The sequence below is a fragment of the Chlorocebus sabaeus genome, chromosome 15 (genome assembly GCF_047675955.1).
Source record: "Chlorocebus sabaeus isolate Y175 chromosome 15, mChlSab1.0.hap1, whole genome shotgun sequence".
NCBI lineage: Eukaryota > Metazoa > Chordata > Mammalia > Primates > Cercopithecidae > Chlorocebus > Chlorocebus sabaeus.
The window spans coordinates 11715017-11737127 of record NC_132918.1 but is presented as its reverse complement, the minus strand read 5'-3'; positions in this window follow the sequence as shown (position 1 = coordinate 11737127).

The window sequence follows — 22111 nt, the reverse complement described above, 5'->3', positions numbered from 1 at the left end:
GAGGAACCTGGAATGACCTCTGAAGAAACTAGGCTTGGTTTGGTAGCGGATGTGAAGTCACTGAATTTGGAGAAGATGAATAGCACTTGGCCTGCATTTTACGATATTGACAAAGTTGACTGAAAACAGTCAAGATCAAAAGTGAAGAGTATTGAGGGGAAGCTGCTGTCATAGTTTAGGTGAAAGATGCTGAGACATTGAGCTCATTGCAGAGCCTTTAAAATGTCATTGTGCTGTTTTCTTTAATTAAGTCGACTACAAAAAAAGAATGTTTCTTGCAAGCACATCAGAAAACAATGTAAAAAATAAACAGAAATCACCCTTGATCACCTTTCTCAGAAATAACCACAGCAAACATTTTGAAATATTTTAATAAAAATGTTTGTAGTCTTTTTAGCTACATTGCCATGTAGGCATGTATGTATAATGTTAAGCATATATCAGTGATAGCATATGTAATGTTTATGTCATATTTATAACATTTTTCATCAACAGTGTATTATAACATCTTTTAGTATATAAATGTATTTATTCACTATCACTTAAATTATTCTCATTGTATGGAAACTGTAACTAAATCAAGTCCTCCCCACTGCAGGATATTTAAGTGGTTTTGTTTAATTTTGTTAGACTATTTTACTATTTCTAGCTTTTTATTTACATTTGACACCTTATTTGCAGACTTGGAATAAGAAATAAGATTTTCTGTCTGAGGTTGTGTGTCTTGCCCATGCTCATGGAAGATGAAGTTGGGGCTCCGCAGACATCCTGAGATGCACACATTTTGTGCTGGCATTGCACATCGAGTGGCCTTGCCTCACCTCTCCAGCATTGAAAATAGTATGGCTTACGTTGAATTAGAGACCAATATGCTTATGATTTTCTAGCTGCTGCAATTTCTACTCAAGTTCTTTTATCTCATGTTGGGTTCCCAAAACTAGACTGTACATCAAATTATCTACAGATCATTTTACAAATGAAATGCTGAGGACCCAGCATAAAAGATTGTGATTCAGTTGGTTTGGAGTTAGGTCAGGAAACTGTATTTTTCACTCTTCCCTAGGGAATTTGACCATTCGTCTGAGGTGAAAACCATGGTGCTAGACCTTTCTTTCCACCCTTTTACTGATATAACTGTTTCCACTGACTATGAGTTTGCCTATGTGGTGACAGAACAATTTAAGCTAAGATGGGGCTCGGCAATGGCGGCTGGATGTGTTCCTTTCTGGGAAGTTCAATGTTTTCAACCACAAGGGAGCCAAACTCATGCAAACCAGTTACAGATTAGGGGCAGAAATAGTTTTGGGAAAGGGAGTTTCTATAAAAAAATTTAAATCTGGGACTGGACTTCTAGGGGATATCCCACCAAGTGTGGATCTTTTGGTTTTCCAAAGTATTTCCTGATCTCTCCCATTGGGTGATGAAGCCTTTTGACATCGTTACCAAAAAGGAGGAAAATAGGCTGGGTGCAGTGGCTCATGCCTGTAATGCCAGCACGTTGGGAGGCTGAGGTGGGTGGATCATGAGGTCAGGAGATCGAGACCATCCTGGCTAACATGGTGAAACCCTATCTCTGCTAAAAACACAAAAAATTAGCCAGGTATGGTGGCGGGTGCCTATAGTCCCAGCTACTTGGGAGGCTGAGGCAGGAGAATTGCGTGAACCTGGGAGGCGGAGCTTGCAGTGAGCCGGGATTGCGCGGCTGCCCTCCAGCCTGGCGGACAGAGCGTCACTCCATCTCAAAAAAAAAAAAAAAAAAAAAAAATAGACAAAAGGAAGAAAATATGGACATTGGGGTGTACATGACTATCACGTTTCTGAGCCCATATTTTATGCAGGTGGTTGGATACTGTGATTATATGAAAGACAAATGGAAGCATCTCAGAGTAGGGACAGAAGGACACAGAAGAGAGGCTTATGTTGTTGAGGACAAATTTTGTTCACTGGGTTCTTTTCCTTGAGGTGGCCTCTCAAATGCTACCCAAAGGATATTGACCTGAGGATGACATGAGGAAATCTGCGGAACTATGGCTTTAGGCCATTAACACAGGCTGAGCCATCACTGCACAGTGGATGGAGCCCCTAGGTGGGTTCCCTCCTCACATGGCTGGCTCTTTCTGTCATGACTGCCAGCTCAAAGTAGACATGGATCCTCCTCACTCGTGCCTCTTGTCCATGTCCCCTGTGAGGACTAAGATATTCTGCAGATACTTCTGTAATCAATCTTGCTACATTGCAGTCCTGTGCTGCCCTGACCTCCAGCTCTGTCTTCCTACTTGGATCTCTGAGTGTAACCTAGGTCTCCTCCCTGTTTCTAGTTTCACTTGCTTGAAACACATCCCCTTCTTGGTGGACCAGAATCAGCTCCAATATTTCTTTAATTCCACCACAGTGACTGAGGTATCCTCCTGTCTACAAAGAGGATAACAGAGTTTGCAGCTCCAGCCACACAGTTCTCTATAAACCTCAAGAAATTGCTTGGCACAGGTTAATTTTCCCCATCTCTAGAGAAAAATACTACCATGTTACCAACACTTACTGATACACTGAAAGCATCAGATTAAAATAAAATGGTTAGCTGCACTTTAAAGAATGGAAAGGGATCTGTAGCATCAATATTCATCTTGCAAAATCTGTGTGTCAATAATATGGCATAAAAAACAAAGTTTTTGCAAAAAGGGATATTGTTACAAGAGAGGATCAATATGACCTGCCTGGGAAATCAACACTGTGACTTCTCATCATTTATAATGTATTAGCTAAAAGGTCTAAACCATCTCAATCAGGAGACATGTTTCGATTTTTTTACATGAGGATCTGAAATGATGTAACGATAGCAACATTCATTACCTATCATGTGTGAATATTATGCTTAAATCACTCTCATTCGATTCCATGACATCCCCGGAAGGGAACTTGTATCATTCCTTGTTTTACAGATGAAGTATCTCAGACAGAAACTCTACTCAAAATCAACACTAATTAGAAGGTATTTCTGCAGGGCCTATGGGTTTTCCCAGTACACCATAGGTTCTCTCTGGTTCACTCGTGTACAAACCCACAGAATTCTCAAAGTTTGCACCCAGTGTGGCTGCAGTGATATCGCTTCCTTCTAATTCTCCTCTTTTACTTTGTTTTGTGTGAGGGAGACTACCAGGTAATATTTGATGTGGGTCAATCAACTCCTGTCGACCTGATCATATGGCTGTTGGTGGGGGTTGTAGAGGTAGATTCAGGGTTTAAAATAAGAAAAAAGCAAAGCAGGTAATGAGGGACAAAGATTTACGTGACAAACATGAGTGCCCAGAAAGAGATTACATTTCTAGAGGAAAATCAAATAAATCTTCATGAAGATGGTTCTATTCTTAGCACTTAACCTGTTATATTTTAGGAGATCAAATACTGTTCAACTAATTCAAACAGAGAGAGATCATCTTAGTAGCATTTTAAAGGTGATATGAAAATACATTATAAAAAGAAAAAAATTAAATGTATCTTCATTCCTTATATCCAGAAAGAACCATCTTAATGTTTTGGCATGTACCGTGACAGAGAGAGAGAGAGAGACAGAGAGAGAGACAGAGAGAGAGAGGTAGAAATATAGCTAGAAACATTTTATAAAACAGAGGTCATAGATTATATATATATATAATATAAATATATATATATATAAAATTTTTTTCAGTTATGAGAATTTTCCCTTGTCATTGTCTTTTGAAAAATTTTAAAAATGACTTGATATTTTATTATATGAGCAACAATTTAATGATTGCCCTATTTGGGGTCATTTAAATTTTTCAAACCTGTTTTTTTCCTTTGCTATTATGAACACCTCAGTGAACATCTTTGAAAATGTTTCCTCATCCACATCTTGAATCACCCACATCTCGAGGCAATAGAATTGTAGACACATAATTATGGCTTTAAAAATGGCTCTTAATGTGTGTTATCAAATTGTTTTCCAAGAATTTGGTGCTATAAATACTTCTACCAGCAATGTTTAAGAATGACTGACTTATACATTTTTATTTTAAAAAGTTGACAAGTGCGAAAACTGTTACATAATAGTTTAACATTTTATTTTTTCAATTACTGAGACTGAAAATAGCCCTCATGTTTATTAGCAATGAATGATGCTTTTTTAGTAAATTATCTGTTCATGTCTAGAGGCAGTTTTTTGATAGATTTTCTTCCCATTGACACCTTGTATGCCAATGTTTTTCCAATTTGTAATTTATCTTTTAATTATATTTAATAAAATTTTCAGGTATTTTAAAGAGCTAGATTTACAATAAATGTAACCGAGAAAACTACAAGAATTTTGACTTGCTATTGGATGGTGGAGAATTTTCTAAACACAAAATAATAAAATAAATAATGAAGAGAAATATTAAATTGAACTGCAACCAAATGTAAACCATTTGGTTTTCAAAACAATATCAAAATATAGTATATGATAAGCAACAATTATAGAACTGAATATAAAGTAAAATTACCATTTTTGAAAAACAAACATCTAATATCAATTTAAAAAAAATTAGTTATACCAGTTTATATTCCCACTTCCCAGGAAACAATTGTAATGGTGAGTTAATTGCATTTTCAAGAGAGTTCATAGCAGCATAATTTGCAGTAGTTAAAAACTAGCAAAAAAAAACCTTTAAATATCCACCCAACAAGAGAATGGATTAATTGTTCATTTTCATACCTGGGATGCTTTACAGAAGTGAAAATAAATGAGTTAGAGCATCACACACCATCAGGTATGAATTCCATAAATAGAAGAAAGCAAGATATACAGAATACATACAGTGTGATTCTGTTTGTATAAGGTTCATGCACAACTAAACAGTAAATTGCTGGGGACACATATATATGTCATAAAACGCTAAGGAAAAGTCAAGGAATGAGAAACACAAAACACTATTGTTTAGATTACTGCTGCTCAACTCTGGCTGCACATTAGAAGTAACCAGGGAGCTTTTAAAAAATATTGATGCGCAGGACCCAGCCCAGAAGAATTAAATTGGAATCACCTTACTCAGTGGCTTAGTTAAGACTTATAGTAAACAAATACTTACTGCATCATTAAGGAAATTAAGGTCATCCTTTCTCAGTACCTCAAGATCTTTGCTTCGGCAATTATTCCCTCTCTCCTACAGCATCAATTTCTTCCTCACTATTGGGTTACTCCCTTTGCTGTATGCACATGCATGTCTAATATCGGCCATCCTAAAAGAAACAATAAAACAAAGAAATAAAACTCAGTCTCTCAACAGTATGTCTTCCACATACCATCTACCAACTTATCTTTTTCTCTGCTTTTAAAGCTATACTCCTGGAAACAATTGTCTACACCTCTTCTTTCTTATTGGTTATGTTTATGTCCTTCAGCTCACTTTACTGAGGCTTGCATCTCCAGTATTGCTACAAAACAGTTTTCTTTTAGATCAGCAACCATGACCTCTGTCCTACCAGACCCTACAGTCAATTACTGGACTTCATCATGTTTTACCTCTTGGCAGCATTTAACACAGTTGGTCACATCCTTTCTGCTTTTCCTAGCTCATTGTTATTCCTTATGTTGAATTTCTTCTTTTCCTGACCTCAAAACATTGGCTTAAGGCCACAGCTTGGCCCTTGGCCCTGTTCTTTAACTATCTTCTTTCCTCAAATGAGCTCATTCTGTCCCATGCCTTTAAATGTCATCTATAAGCTATTGGCTACTAATTGTTTTTCTTCAACTCTAGTGTCTTTCCTGAACTTGGACATAAATATCCAACTATATACCCATATAAACTAGTAATTGATTTCAACGCCAAACTAATTCCTACCTTTTACTCAGTTACTTAGGACAAACAACAATGACATCTAGTTTGTCAGCAATTCTTTTTAGGATGACCTTCAAATTATAGAATGAATGGATCACTTCCACTGTATCCACTGCTGCTATCTTAATATAAGACATGCCTGAGCTAATGCAACAGCCTCCTACCTGTTCTTTCTGCATCCACTCTTCATCCCCCTACAGGTTTCCCAGAGCAGCGTGATCCTCTCAAAGTACAAATCAGATTATATGTCTTTCCTGTTAAAAACTCTCCACTAGTGTCTCATGGCTGAGTTCCTCACCATGGCCTAGGAGGTATACAAGAGGCGGCCATTTTCCAGATTTCTTACCGCTGTCATCTTGGTTGTGGGACTTTACACCCACTATTCTTCCACCCTGTGGAAATGCCTGGCCTCTTCAGTCTCAGTGTCTGAGCACCAGCTCTTCTCTTTGCCAAGAATGCAGAACTGACCCCTTCCTGTGAGTAATTCAGGTTCTCAGCTCAAATGTCACCTTCTCTACAGAGAGCCTTCCCTCATCGTTCTGCTCATAAAGTGTTGTCCAAGCACACTCAACCTCTAGCATATTCACCCATTTTCTATTGCTACTAAAATATCAATCACCATATAAAGTTATTTGTGTGTAACTGTAGTCTCTCTCTCCCTAGCCTCATTGGAATAGCAGCTCCAAAAAAGTAGGGGTTTTGTCTTCATTACAGCTGAATGCTTAATATTTAGAGCAGTGTCTGACAATCAGCTGGGTCATGATAAATGTTTGAAATGAATAAATAAATAATAACTCAACCCAAACTTTCTACTCCTCAATGTACTCTTTGGGTATCTGTGTTTTATGCTTACGTTGGCTGTGTTGTTTTTTTTTTCAACTTTCTTTGCAAACCTTCTTGATTATTACATAAAATGAGAAAGTCACAGTTCATTTCCTGAATATTAAACATTTTATTTGCTTCAATATTATTCTTTCATAGAAAAAGCATAACCGAGAAAACATTCATGAAACAGCTTCTCCCATCTATGAAATCACACCTCTCAACTCGAAGTACACCTGCTTATAGATTTCCCTTCTTTTGGTTTTTACCACAATCCCCCATCTGGGTATTTCTTGGCCTGCTGTGATTCCCAAATGTTTACCATTCACTTGTCACCTTTACCATCCTCACATTTTCTTACTTTTGCAGGACTTCTTTTTCCCTTCAGCAACCTTTGTGACTTTTTTATGCTTAGTATAAATATGTATTATTTTAGCCTCTTTACAATCTGATAACAGGGCACATCATCAGAATTTTTCATTCTCTCTTATCTGACATTCTAGCCTTTCACAGGATGGACTCATCTTGAAAGAAAGCTTAGGTGGTTAACACTGAAAATTTGAACCAGATATCTTGGAGACATAAGATATTTCAACAGATGTAATTCTGGGCTTAGTCAAGATATTAACTAACAGGACTGTTCCTATTTATTATCTTACGTATTATATAATCATCACCATGTAACGTTACACTGGTTATGCATTATACTTGTGCAGCACTTTGGGTGAACATTTCACTTGGCTATGAGTTGAGGAAAATACAGTGTTATTTTAAAGTATAAATGTTCCTAACTTAAATGTTCCTGAAGTGAATTAAATGGCAATTTTGTGCTATTCTTAAGAGAAAGGATTTACACCTACATTGTAAATTATAAAGCAAGCTGCAGTGTTCTTAGCACCCACTTCATGCTGTTTCTGTTAAGAATTCCCAGAAGGGCTGCTTAGAATATACTAGCGATTAAGTGAGTTACAGTACATTCTAAAAGATTTTATAATACCACGGAGAAATAAAAATAAATGCAAAAATATATTTAAATTGTAAAAAATGCTTTTGGGAAAATTAAAGTTATGATTTATTTGATAGTTCTTTTCTCATATTAACATAGGATTTCTGCCCCCACTCCCTATTAAGAATGTTTCAAGAGGCAACATTTAATGGTACAAACTCTCTTTTTCTGGGCAACCAAATATAAAATATCAAAAGACCGAATGTCACCCTTGACTCAAGTATTTGTGATGTTTACAAAATAATTAGACTGTCATTAAGCTGAAATATTGTTGAATTACCATGAAAATAAAAATATTACTGCAACGAAGTACAAAATAAGAAATATATCATCCTTAATTCTTTTGTTTTTCAAATAGACATGAGAAAGAGTAAAGTTTCTTCTTTATTACAGAAGCACAGAAAAAAATCGTTTCTTTGAAATCATCCTCCATCTCTCCCAGATTGCAGACTTTTGTCCAAATGTTGAAGTCCAGCTCAGCTTTTAAGGCTATGAGTGATGACATTTAAGACATGTTGCTTACCACAATTGGTGCTTTCCTACATTTATCCTTTGGAGACTCTTTCCCTGTCCCTCTATCTCTTCCCCACTTGCACCTGGTTTTAAACAGCGTTTTTATTTCCCTGTTTTTGGTATTCATTACAATGTGTCTTTATTCTCTGTTATTTAATAGAATTCAAGGCAGGGACCTTATTTTATTTATCTTGGTATTACATGTGCCACCAAAGTATTTTCTTGTAACAGGTGCTTTGTGAAAGTTTGAATTGAATTGCATTGATTTGACCAACATTAACTATCAATGAAATATTTCACAGCACTCAAAGTAGTTCTATAGCTCATGACTATAGAGTTTTAGCAACAAATCAAGCATTAACAATTACATAATGTTTTTTTATGCTGAAGGTACTAACACCTGTGGAAAAGCAAAGACATTTAATAAATTATGAAATCTGTAGTTATCATGGGGAAAAGTTGAAGGTATATTCGACTTTATACAAAACAATAAATAGCAGAACACACTTTTTAAAATCAAAACCACTAGGATTTGCCTTATGGTGGTATGTGCCTATAGTCCCAGCTACTTGAGATGTTGAAGTGGGAGAATTGTTTGAGCCCAGAAGCTTAAGACCAGTCTAAGAACGATAGTAACAACCCTTCTCAACCAACCAACCAAACAAAAAACCACCACAAAACAAAGTCAGTAGGATTTAAGAGGAGGTTATGGGCACTCTCCAGCATTCTATCTAGATGGAATTATTATCCACTATTGAAATTTTAAGTAAAAATCCATTTTAAAAATCATACAACTATAATACATGTCTAGAAAACATAAATAATTTAGAATACAGTAATTTCTCACTTAACATAGTTGATAGGTTCTTGGTAACTGCAACTTTAAGCAAACCTACACATAATGAAACCAATTTTACCATAGGCTAATTGATATAAATAAGAGTTTAGTTTCTATGGCATATTTCTGGTCACGAAAACATTACCAATCTTCTAAAGAATGACCAAAATACTTTAAGTATTAAACATTGAAATAAATGTCTACTCTACGTACATTTAAGACAGGTTAAAACAAAAACAAGCAAGATCATTATTTACTCAATTATTCCAGTTCAAGGTCACAGGTGGCTGGAGCTTATCCCTACAGCTCGGCACAAGGTGGAGCCAACCTTGGCTAGGATACCATTACAGAGTGCACTCACACCTGCACCCACACTCACTCCGATTGGGGCAATTTAGACACGCCAATTCACCTAACATACCTTTGAGATATGGGAGGAAACGAGTTCCTGGAGAAAACCCATACAAATGTGGGGAGAACGTGCAAATGCCACACAGACAGCAGGCCCTGTGGAAATAATTTTTTAAAAATTTTTTCTGTCAACGTTATAAAGAAAAAACATTATTTGAGATCCTGCTGTATATTTTACATAAATATAATGATGTTTTAACGTTTTACTACAGATAATTTAAAACACTCAAGTAGAGTGAATATGTATCTGTCATCCAGCTTAAACAATCATCAGTCATGGCCAATATTGTTCCATTTATGTGATTATTGACTTCACCCCTTCTCATACTTTGAATTATTTTGAGACAAATTGCAGATATCATATCATTTTAACCATACATATTTGAGGGGGTTAAAACATCTAAAAAATTTAAAATAATGGATTACAAAGTCCAAATTCTCAAAGTGATGCATAATTCACTTTTTAATGTTTCTTTGATTGAATCAAGATTCCCTTGAGGTTTCGGCATTAGGTATCTCTTTTATTCTTTCTCTCTCTATTTTTAACACTACATTTATGCAAAAGACAGCAAGAAAGGACCACAGAATGTTTTGGGTTTCCAGTACCAGAGGAAGAGGTCATAGCAAGAGAAAAGGAAAGAAAGCAGGAAATGGGCAGAGATTCAGAAACTATGCACAGTGACCCATTCTCTGGAGACCTCTCAGTTCCTGGGGCTGTCTTTGGGAGTCTAACTGTCCTCTTTCTAGGTTTCTTCAGGGCCTGTTCCACTAGCTTCCCTGGGCCCAGGAACCTGGACTGGATTAAATTATCTCTGGGCAGTTTTTCCGTTTTCTCCAGCCATTTCTAAGGAAATACCACAGCACCTTTTCTTCCCCTCCTCCGAGCTAGTTCTCGGTGCTCTTTCTTGACACCTCCTGTGTTCTTTGGCTTAAACTGCTTAGTGTGAGTAGATGTATGAAAGCAGCACTGGTGTTTCCAGGTGGAGTAGGTTGAGAATTTGCATCTTCTGAAACCTCCCATCTCCTCATGTCGCCCAGGCTGGAGTGCAGTGGCCGGATCTCAGCTCACTGCAAGCTCCACTTCCCGGGTTCTCGCCATTCTCCTGCCTCAGCCTCCCCAGTAGCTGGGACTACAGGTGCCTGCCACCACGCCTGGCTAATTTTTTGTATTTTTTAGTAGAGATGGGGTTTCACCGTGTTAGCCAGGATGGTCTGATCTCCCAACCTCGTGATCCGCTCCCCTCAGCCTCCCAAAGTGCTGGGGATTTACAGGTGTGAGCCACCACGCCTGACCCTCCTCATATATCTTTTAAGTGTGTAGGTTCATCTTGTTTTTCCTTCATGCTGTTCATTTCTTGAATCAACCAGGATGTTTGTTTTGTAGTTTCCCTCAATCAAGTGATTTTTTCACTATGTTTCCATGGTATTGTTTAATATGTTCTTGTATTCTCTATCCTATGAATTGGGTAGTAGCTGTAGAATCTTCACCAGGTTCAGATTTGAGATTTTGGTAAGAATACTTCTTAGGGGATATTGTGTACTGCCAGCAGGGGACACATCACACGTGGTTCTCATCTTAGTTGCCATTAGTATTCATAGACTACAGTCAGTATTTCATTAGGCTCCCACTTGTAATCCCAGCACTTTGAGAGGCCGATGTGGGTGGATCACCTGAGGTCAGGAGTTCAAGACCAGCCTGACCAACATGGTGAAATCCTGTCTTTACTAAAAATACAAAAGTTATCTGGGCGTGGTGGCAGGCACCTGTAATCCCAGCTACTCGGGAGCCTGAGGCAGGAGAATAGCTAGAACCCAGGAGGTGGAGGTTGCAGTGAGCCAAGATCATACCAATGCACTCCAGCCTGAGTGACAGAGGGAGATTCCGTCTTAAAAAAAGAAAAAAAGAAAAGAAAAAAATTAATATTCTAATTCTATTAGTCTATCTTTGCTTATCAGTTGAAATAATTTTCTAAAGAAAAACTTCCCTTATCTTCTATTTGGTTATAGGAAAGGCAGAATGTCTATTTAAAATTTTCCATATATTTCCTGGTTATGAAAATGATAATGTAGTCCCACAGTATCTGCCAAAGATGACTGATGAATTATTTTCTTTGTCTCATTCATGAACTCATAAATTTAGGTATAGTTGATGTTCATCAACGCATCACATAATTATTATTCTACTAATACTCCAATATCCCATCTTTGGCAAGTAGAAAATTCTTCAGTTGGTTGATGAATATTTTTGAAATGATCGTGGTAGACTTCTTCCTTTCTCCTATAACAAGATGTTTCAGGAACCAGCCATTTCTTCAAAAGAAGCAGCCATTTCTTAAAAAACAAAAACAAAAATAAAAAGTCAAAGCATTTGGCCGCTGTATTTACCATTGTATCCACAGTAGCCAGTTCCTGTAAAGTAGTTGGTATCAATATAAATTACTTGAATAATGTATATTTAAAAGGTAAAATTAATGTGAAAAACAAAAAAATTAAAAATTAATTCAGAGTTTTGCTTTCTTCCAAGGTTTGATAACAAGGAGATTTACCCTCTTACCTGAAATGCCTAAAGCAAAAGCAAAAACAACAAAAAAATTTTAATATATGTAAAACAATGATTCACAAGACATTGGACAATAGGTAATGAAGCTCATTGATCCCTGAGAGATGGGAAACAAACTAGGCGAGCCCTATGACTGCCCAGCTTATTGGGCACCGTACAGGGCAGGGAACCCAGGATGAATGTGACAATCTATCTTTGTTTAGAACTTGGTGAAGGTGGTTACACTTCGCAGAGAAGAACATCAGAGAGTAGGCAACTTCAAAGAGGAAGAAGTCTGAGATCTGTAGATGGGTCCTTTTGAATATTGAGAACTGATGAACACAGTCATGGGGAAGAAATGACCCAATACTGGGGATAGGACCTGTGCAAAGATCAAAGGGGAGAATCTCATAAACCTGCCCAGTGATGGCATCAGTGCCATTCTGAGTGGAAATCTTCTTTATTCACGCAGAGGTGGTTTGAGTGCTAAAAAAAGGTTTTGCTACAGTGATGGGAAAAAATTAATTCTAAAATAAATGTTGGTCGGCTTCAACCTAATAAACTTAAATGTAAGATCTGAAATGATCAAATTACTGTCCCAAAACGAAGCTGAAAAATGTTTTCATGAAAGCAAAGATTTTGAACATATAGCAAAGTAAAATTCACAATGCATGGAATCCAATAAAAAAATTTACTAAGCATGCAAAAATCATAAAAACATGACCGATGATGAAAATAAAAATTAACACATATTGATACAGTTGAAGCAATTTGTAGACAAAGACAGTAAAAGAATACCATAATTGAATTCTAGATGTTCAAGAAGCAAGAGAAAAAACTAAATATGCTAAGGAGAAAAATTAAAGATAAAAAATATAGATTTAAACTAAATTTCTGGAGATGAAAATAATAATATCTGAGATGAAGACCACACTAATGGAATTAGTCGCAATTTATACATTGGGAACATAAATGCATGACGACAGGAACCACTGAAAATAAAACACATTAAAAGAGAAACAAACAATAAGCAGAACATCCTGCAAATCAGTGAGGGATAGGAAAATTTAAACAGCCTAATATATATGTAATTGGATCTCTGAAAGGGGGAATGCAGCAAAACATATTTGAAAAAATAATGGCTAAGATATTTTTAAAGTTGATAAAACTATAAACTTACAGATCCATTAAGAAACCAATCCCATGAACACAAAACCTGGAGAAAATTACACCAAGAGCTATCATAATCAAATTGATTAAAAACAGTGATAAAAAAATTGAAAGCAACCAGAGAAAATATGTTACATTTTGAAGAACCAAAGATAATGGAGACAAATTTCTTGTCAAAAATGGTGCAACCTAAAAGACTGTCAAGCAACATCTTTGAAATACAGAAAGAAAAGAACTGAGAACCTAGAACTATTTACCAAGCAAAAAATTTTTTCCCAAAAGGAAGGCCCTGTACTTTTTTAGACATACAAAAGCTGAAAGAATTTATTATAGCACATTTGCACTGTAAGAAATGTTAAAGGAAGTTCATGAAGTAAAAGAAAAAAAGTCATAGCAGATGGAAATCTGGATGTACAAAGAATGAATAGCATAAAAATAGTAAAAGATAATTAACATTTAAGCACAAAATAGTGATGTACTGTGGGTTTTATAACACTTGTGTAAGTAATATGTAGATAGCAACAATACAAAGGCTGGGAGGAGAGAAATCAAAGTATACTACTTAAGGCTTTTATCCTATGTGTGAAGCAGTAAAATATCACTTAACGGTAGATTGTTATGTTAAGCATGTATTCTATAAACTCTGAGGCAATGAGTCAAATACCAATAGTTACAGTAATAAATAAATGAAGGAATAAAATGGAATTATAAAAATCCAAAAGAAGGTAGTAAAAAAGGGAAAATAAGTCAATAACAGAATGGACAAATAGAAAACAAATAGTGGGATAGTAAACTTAAGCCTACCTTATCACAAATCTTATGAAATATAAATGGTCTCAATATCCAATTTCTAGATTATCATATTGGATTAAGAAAAGCATAACTCAACCAAATGCTACACAAACTCCCACTTTAGATATAAAGAACCAAATCAGCTGAAAGTAAAAGGATGAAAAATGATATATCGTGGTAATACTAATGAAAAGAAGGCTGGAGTGGCTATAAGGTATATTTCAAAAGAATTTTCAAAGTCAAAGAGAGTAATTTCAAAATAATAAAGAAGTCAACAATCAAGAGTGCATAGCAATTTTAAATATTCATGTACTTAATAAAAATGCATCACAATACATGAAGCAAACACACAAAAAAACCCCAAACAACAAAAACAACTGTAAGAAAAGGATACAAATCCACAATTATAGCCAGAGATTTCAATAACCTTTTCTCAATAATTAATAGAACTCATAGAAAAAAATCACAGCACTATCAATCAATTCAAATGAAAACTTGCAAAACATTATCAACAAATTTGACTTAACTCATATTATAGAACATTCTACTTGACAACAGCAGTACACACATTTTTTATTTTATTTATTTATTTTACTTATTTTTTAAATTTTACTTTAAGTTCCAGGATACATGTACAGAACGTGCAGGTTTGTTACATAGGTATACGTGTGCCATGGTGATTTGCTGCACCTATTGACTCATCCTATAAGTTCCCTCCCCTCACTCCCCACCTCCCAACAGACTCTGGTGTGTGTTGTCCCCCTCCCTATATCCACGAAACACATTTTTTTCCAAGTGTATATGAATATTTGCCAAGGTAGGTCATATTCTGAGTCATTAAAAAAAGTTTCAATAAGTTAAAAAGTAGCAAGTCATACAAAGTGTATTTTATGACCACACTTAAATAAAACAAAGATATCTGAAAGACTCGTAAATATTGGAAACTAAATAATATATTTTACATGACCTTTGAGTATAAAATAAATGAAATAGCACATTAGAGAATATTTGGGCCTAAATAAAAAGAGAAAAACAATATATCAACATTTGTGGAATATGGCTAAAATAGTATTTAGAGATTCTTTTTTAGCATTAGACACCCATATTACACAAGAAAAAAATTTCTCAGTTTCTATCTGAAGAATCCAGAGAAAATGGAACAGATAAAACTTAAAGTAAGCAAAAGAAATAAACATAAAAATCAGGAGGTGGAAATGAACAAAACAGAAAACAAGCACAATAAAGAAAAATAATTAAACACAAAATCTGACTTTTGAGGAAATAAATAAAATTGATAAACCACTAGCCAGACTGATCAGGAACAAAAAAAATAGAAAACATAAATAAAAGAAGGGACTAATATCAGAAATGAGAGTGGTGTTGTCCCTCTAGACGATATAGATATCAAAAGAAAAATAAAAGGATAGTATGAAAAACTTCATGGCAATAAATTTGACTGCCTAGTTGAAATGAATAAATTCCTTGAGAGTTACAAATTACCAAACCTCTCTGATATAAATAATTTGAATAGATGTGTCCATTAAATAAATATATTTCTGGTTAAAAATTATCCCATGTTTAGGTTGCTTCATTGAGGATGTCTACCAAATATTTTAGGACTAGCCAATATCAATTTATATGACTTTTTCCATAAATTGAAAAAGATAGAATGTTTCCCAACTCATTTTATAAGGCTAGCATTACTCTTATTCAAGACAAAGGACATCAGAACATTAAAGTACAGACTAATATCCCTCATGAAATTTGACCAAAAAAATTCTTAACAAATTTTTAGTAATTCAGATCCATCTGTATGTAAAAAGGATAATACATCATGATCAGATGAACCCCATCTCAGGAAAACTAAATTGGTTTAATATTTGAAACTTAATTAATGTAATTAACTATATTAATGGACTACCAAAGAGGGGAAACCCATACAATTACCTTAATAGACATAGAAATTGTTTTTGAAAGAATCCAACATGCATTCCTCATGCAAATTCTTAGCAGACTTGAAATAGAAAGGAGCCTCTTCAATCTGATAAAGTGAAAAACTAAGTACTTTTGCTAAGGATCTGAAACAAGTCAAGGGTATCCATTCACTCTTAATAGTTCCATTCAACATTTTCTTAGCCCATGGAATAGGGGATATACAATTTAGATGGGAAAGGAAGAAGTAAACCTGTATTCAGTTGCAGATCACATAATGTCCTATGCAGTAAACCTCTATAAAACTAATGAATGAGTTTAGCAACTTCGCAAGATACCATATCAACATGTAGATCAATATTTCTATAAATTAGTAATGAATAATCAGAAATTCTAATTTTAAAATCTTTTTAACAGTATCAGAACTATGAAATGGTTAGCGATAAATCCGGCAGTTACGCAAGACCTCCACAGAACATTTCTGAGTTACCATTTGGTACACATTCCCACCAGCAGTTTGTCAGTTTCTTAATCAGTTGAAAGTATACCTTCCATGTGAGCTACCATTTCACATTTATTTTTTGTAGAAAAATGTAGGCATATGTCCGTACAGACTTCAATGTTAATGTTCAAGCAACTTTATTTGTAATAGACAAAAACTGGAAACAGCCTAAAGTTCAACAGGCAAAGGAATAAACACACCGGTGTGTTCACAAAATGGACACAAATCAACAGACTATTGATATATGCTGTAGCATCGATAAAGTGCAACATAATTATTCCAAGTAAAAGAAGCCAGGCCAAAAAAGAGTATATCCTATATGATTTCATTTATGTACAATGATGGAAAAAAACAAACTAATTTAAAGTGAAAGACACATAGTAAGGTTTCCTGGGGAGTGATAAGAGGGATAGGAGGAGGAGATTACAAAGGAGCAGGGGAAACTTTTGAGGCTGATGAAGATGTTAATTTTTTTCTTTTTTGAGACGGAATCTCGCTCTGTCACCGAGTCTGGAGTTCAGTGGCACGATCTGGGCTCACTGCAAGCTCCGCCTCCAGGGTTCACGCCATTCTCCTGCCTCAGCCTCCCGAGTAGCTGGGACTACAGGCGCCTGCCACCTCGCCCGGCTAATTTTTTGTATTTTTAGCAGAGACGGGGTTTCACCATGTTAGCCAGGATGGTCTCGATCTCCTGACCTTGTGATCCACCCACTTCGGCCTCCCAAAGTGCTGGGATTATAGGCGTGAGCCACTGCGCCTGGCCAATTTTTGTCTTTATTAGGAGATGATTTCATGAGTAATATGTATGTCACAATTTATCAAATTATATATTTTTAATATGTGCAGTTTATTGTATAGTATCAGTTGTACCTCAGTAAAACTGTTAAAATTACCCATAATCTCACCAGTAAGAGATAATTACCACTGAGCTAGTAGTACATTCCTCAGTGTGTACAGGAACCATACAAAGATGTTTGATAAACTACTTTTATCTCTTAACAATGCATCATAAATACCTTTGTAAGTAAAACATGTTAGAGATAATTTTGTCAGTAATTATACAGGGGCTTACAGCATTGCTCCTTCTTATCACTTACGAATCCACAACTGAAAAGAGCTCTACACAAATTGTTTACACTATTTTATGTTTTTATTTATTTTCAGTAACAAAGACCAAGAAAGCAATCAAATTATCAATAAGAAAAAAGGAATATGGTTTAGTAAATTATGGTGCATTGACACAATGGAATATTATTAAGCTATTTAAACAATTAGACATTTATAACAATATGGGAAAATGTTTCTTTTATAATGCTTAATGTAAAATTTAGGTTAAAATCTAACATTGATGGTTGGAAGTATAAGAGGTAACATTTAAAACAGTCACAAAATGTAAATTAGTATGACACTTGGATACTCTGATACAATATAGCATATAAGAACAACAATAAAATATTGTATCTTCATTTCCATACTTTGCTGTGTAGGTTCTTACCAAAAATTGTATCTAGCTCTGAACTTCAAAATTTTTTAAAAAGCTAGAATATTTGTATTCAGCAACAAAAATAATTCAAAATATAAACATTCAAAATTATCAGAAAATGTTAAAAGTATTAGAATAGTTTAGCCTGCAGAAGCGAGAATATATATATTATGTGTACATAAAGCAATGTCTTTGGGTACATATTATCTATATTTTATTATTACATATACTTAAATATAAATACATACTACTTAAATATACATATAATATTTTAATTAAAGATAATTATAAATATACTTAATTATAAATATACTTAAGTATAATTATTAAAATACTCATTGAATATGTATAGAACCATCATCAAGCTTTTCATATGACAAAATTTTCATTTAACATCATTAGACATCTTGTTGCCAGTTTGTCCTAGTTGCTGCTGGAGATCTTGATTTGAGATCTGCTGTAACTCTCTCTTCGTTTTCCTTAAATAAGAATATGTTGGTCCTGGAAAGGACATCAGAGATTATCTATTTCAACACCTGAATTTAATGGTGAGTAAACTGTGGTGAAAATACATCAGAGCTCACGGGGCTATTATTGGGAAGAATTCAACCCAGATTTACTTACTTCTAATGTAGAGTCACCCTCATTTAAAAAACAAATTATTACATTCTGTTTTATAGCGAACTGTTCACTTTAAGAAGCTACTCTTTTGGTAAGACAATTCTTCTGAAGATAGAAATTTAATTGTTCCAATAAAATGGGGTTGCTGGAGGTCTTGCCCAAATTATTCTATTGGCAATTTTAATAATTAGCACAACCTTGGTTCTGAAATCCAGAGTCCTGAACTCAAAAGTCCATTGGTTTTCCCTTATCAGTTCTCAGGGCTAATAACTTAACTAAAAAAATCACCGTGTTTTCACTGCATTTACCGCCATGCTGAGCACTGGCAGTATCACAGGTGAATAGGATAGAGGTGAATCAGACAAACTCACTCTGGCCTAAAAGTGCACACGGCTGAAATGCACACCAGAGTGAGGACTTAGTGATTAATCGACATAGGGACAATGAGCACATTTTCTCACCTTACTAAATCTGCAAGGGAAGCTAAGGATAACCTGGCAATGCCAGTTTGCCCTAGGGACCCCCAGGCTCTGCCTTTTTCTGTGCTTCTGTAACTGATCAACCTCCTTGTTAGTAAAATATTCTATCTTTAGAAATGTTCATACATTTAATCCAGCCTTAGTCAAACCCTGCAGACCTAGGAGTCATTCTGTTCCTATGAGGTAACTTTGCATACTTCTGTTCTGCTGTACTTTGATCTCTCAGCTTAACCCTCAGAGCCAGTCTTCGTCTCTCATTTTCGAGTTCTTGGGGGGCATCATTTTGTAGCCTCCTGAATTCACAACCTTCAGAAAGAGTTTTAACTCTTTTTCTATGTCTGTTTATGATAGGGATTCTGAAATACACATTTTAACACATTCCTTTTAACATTACTCAGTGTACTCAGCTATATAACAGTGATGGTGTTTCAATTGTCTCAAATCTGTCAAGAGCTATTAGAGATGATTAGTACTGTAGATATTGCTCCTGTAGTAGCTTTTTTTAGCCTGTAAAAATAGGTAGAATTTAGGCAGTAATTTTACAGTAATGAAATGAGAAACGAATACTCTTGAATCTTTTATGATTACCATTGTAGCTTTATGGAGATTCAGGATTTACATATGCTTTGGGCAAAAGAGCCAATTAAGTATTAGAAAAAGAAAATGAAATTAATTCATTCTGGATAACCAAATAGATGCTTTTTAATTTTATTTTTAAAGGAATTTCTTTTAATGCAAACTTTAAGATCTACACATTTTTTTCCAGAAGAGTCTTGAGTCATCTGATTTAGCCTCCTGTCTCTAAATATGTCTATGCCTACAAAACTATTTTTGAAGATTTAGAGATGAAGAACTCAGAATGTCCTTTGTACATTGTTTTTAGGTTCAATTTCCTATGTGGTCCTTAGGTCTAATTAAACTCTCTCTTGCTTTGATTATATTCTGTTCTGTTTTCAGTTTTCTTTGGAGAACAGTCAATCTTCAATTCTTGTAATAGTGCTGATTGCACTGAGAAAAATTTGAGAGTTGTTTTCTAGCCCTCTCTTTTTGTTAGTAAATAACCCTAGTTTCCTTTTCTTTCCAGACACATTACACTTTTCTATCCCCATAATCATTTTCATTGTTCTGGGCCACCTTAGATTACAGAGATCAATGATGGGGACAATTCACCTGAGAAGAGATGACTGCTCTAGGGTACAGTAGAAGGCTGTCTTCCTGAGCACTGAACACCTAGCTCCCATGAACAGATCACAGTACCACCAGACTTTCAGAACAACACCATTAGCAGTCTGGGATGATTTCTGTTCCAGCCTTTTCCTGTTGCATTTGGCCGCCTCTAGCCTGCTTCTATCTTGTTTGGAAGACAAAGAACAAAATCCATAAAATTGGAAAAGCCAATTTTATGTAAGCCAGTTTTTTTTTTTGTTTTGTTTTTTTTGTTTTTTTTTTTGTCAGTATATCAATAAAAGCCAAAAGAAGAAACTTGATAGCGCATCTAATCTCTGGAAACTGAGGCCTGGAGAAAAGAAATTTCCCCTATTCGCGGTGCTACTGTGGTGGTGATGTGGATACATGAACTCATCTCTTCAGACTGGCAAGCCAGTATTTGTTTTTCATCATCATGCAATGTATTTCATAGTTTATTTTTGTTGTCGTTGTTGTTCCAAACTGAGTTGTTCTATTTTTATGGATGCCTTTCTGAAGCAAAAGATTGAATTCAAAGTGCTCTATAGAGACAAAAAATAGTCTCAAGCCTGCATTATTTATTTCAGCTGAAAGCCCAATTAGCAGCCCCTTACTTATGTTATTTGCCTTAGGAATTATAATATTATTTGATATCAATTCCAATCTCAATCCTCTTGGATAATTACTCAATATCCAATATCTTAGAAGGTGGACCAGATTTAGGCAATTTGGGGGTATTCTTAGTGTTCACTTACGTAGTGAACAATCCTTAAGCCTTAGTACAATTTGCTTTTGGGTGTGGCAGGCGAGGGTAGAAAAAAAAAATCAAGGCTTACTGAAAGATGTACTCTCATGGGAATGGAAGTATTAGGTGATCCTGCAAACATTGAAGTTTCAAATGAAGACCCTGTCGTCTCTTCACTATTCACTTCCAGAAATCATCACAAAACCCTTGCAACTGAAAGTTATCTCATAGCAATGTTAGGTCCATGAACTGAGAATCGCTGTGCATGGGAGGACACTGCATCACGACTGCATGTGGGAGCTATAGAAATGATTCCACTCAAACTACACCTCAGACCAATTAAACCAGAATCTCTAGGGGTGGGTTCAGCCATCCGTATTTTATAAAGCTTCCATGCACTGAAAGGTGAGAACTGCTCACTGTCATCAAGTGCCAAGTACTTTTGACAGTTTTAATACCTCCTTTATAGTTTATCTTTCCCCTATTTTTGACTTAGGTGACACTGTCCTCATTGACTACAAAAAGGTAACTTTTTTTCAGAACCATAATTTATGATAATTTAAATCATAATGTAAATGTATTATATATATTATTGTCTTTCACTAATTCATTTAACATTGACTTATTGTGCCTACATTGTGCCAGAACATGTTTTCATTGTCAAGCTTTGTATTGGTAAATAAAGCTTGCAGAAAGTGCTCGAAATGAAGTGATAGAGAAATATTAGGGATGATGGGAATGGTTGGAAAATACTTCTACAGGGAATGCCTCTTTGAGAAAGTCACAGTTAAAAAAAGATTAGAAGGAAGAGAAGAGAATATTATTGAGTTAATTTAGCAGTTCCAGAGAGGCCACTATATGCCAGAAAATGCAGCTGTAAAGATATACAAGATGTGGCTCTGTCTTCTAGACACTCACAGCTTGGTAGAGAAGCTAAATAAATAGACTAATGATTAAATACAACAAGACAAATGTTAATACAGGAATGTACCAATTGCCATGAGGGCACAGGGTCAGACAAAGCTTCAGAAGGTAATCTTGGAAAAACTTAGAGAACTTCATGAATTTGCACAGGCTCTTTACACAGGGCTGTGTAAATCTCCAATTTTAGCACATGTGTTATAACGCCTGCTCTTTCTGTGTTGTTAAGTTTGATCCTGGGAGGGAAAGGGATTGTAATTTGTTCTCATTAACTCCTCTTAATAACATTCCATATGCATATAGATATACGTATGCCTATGT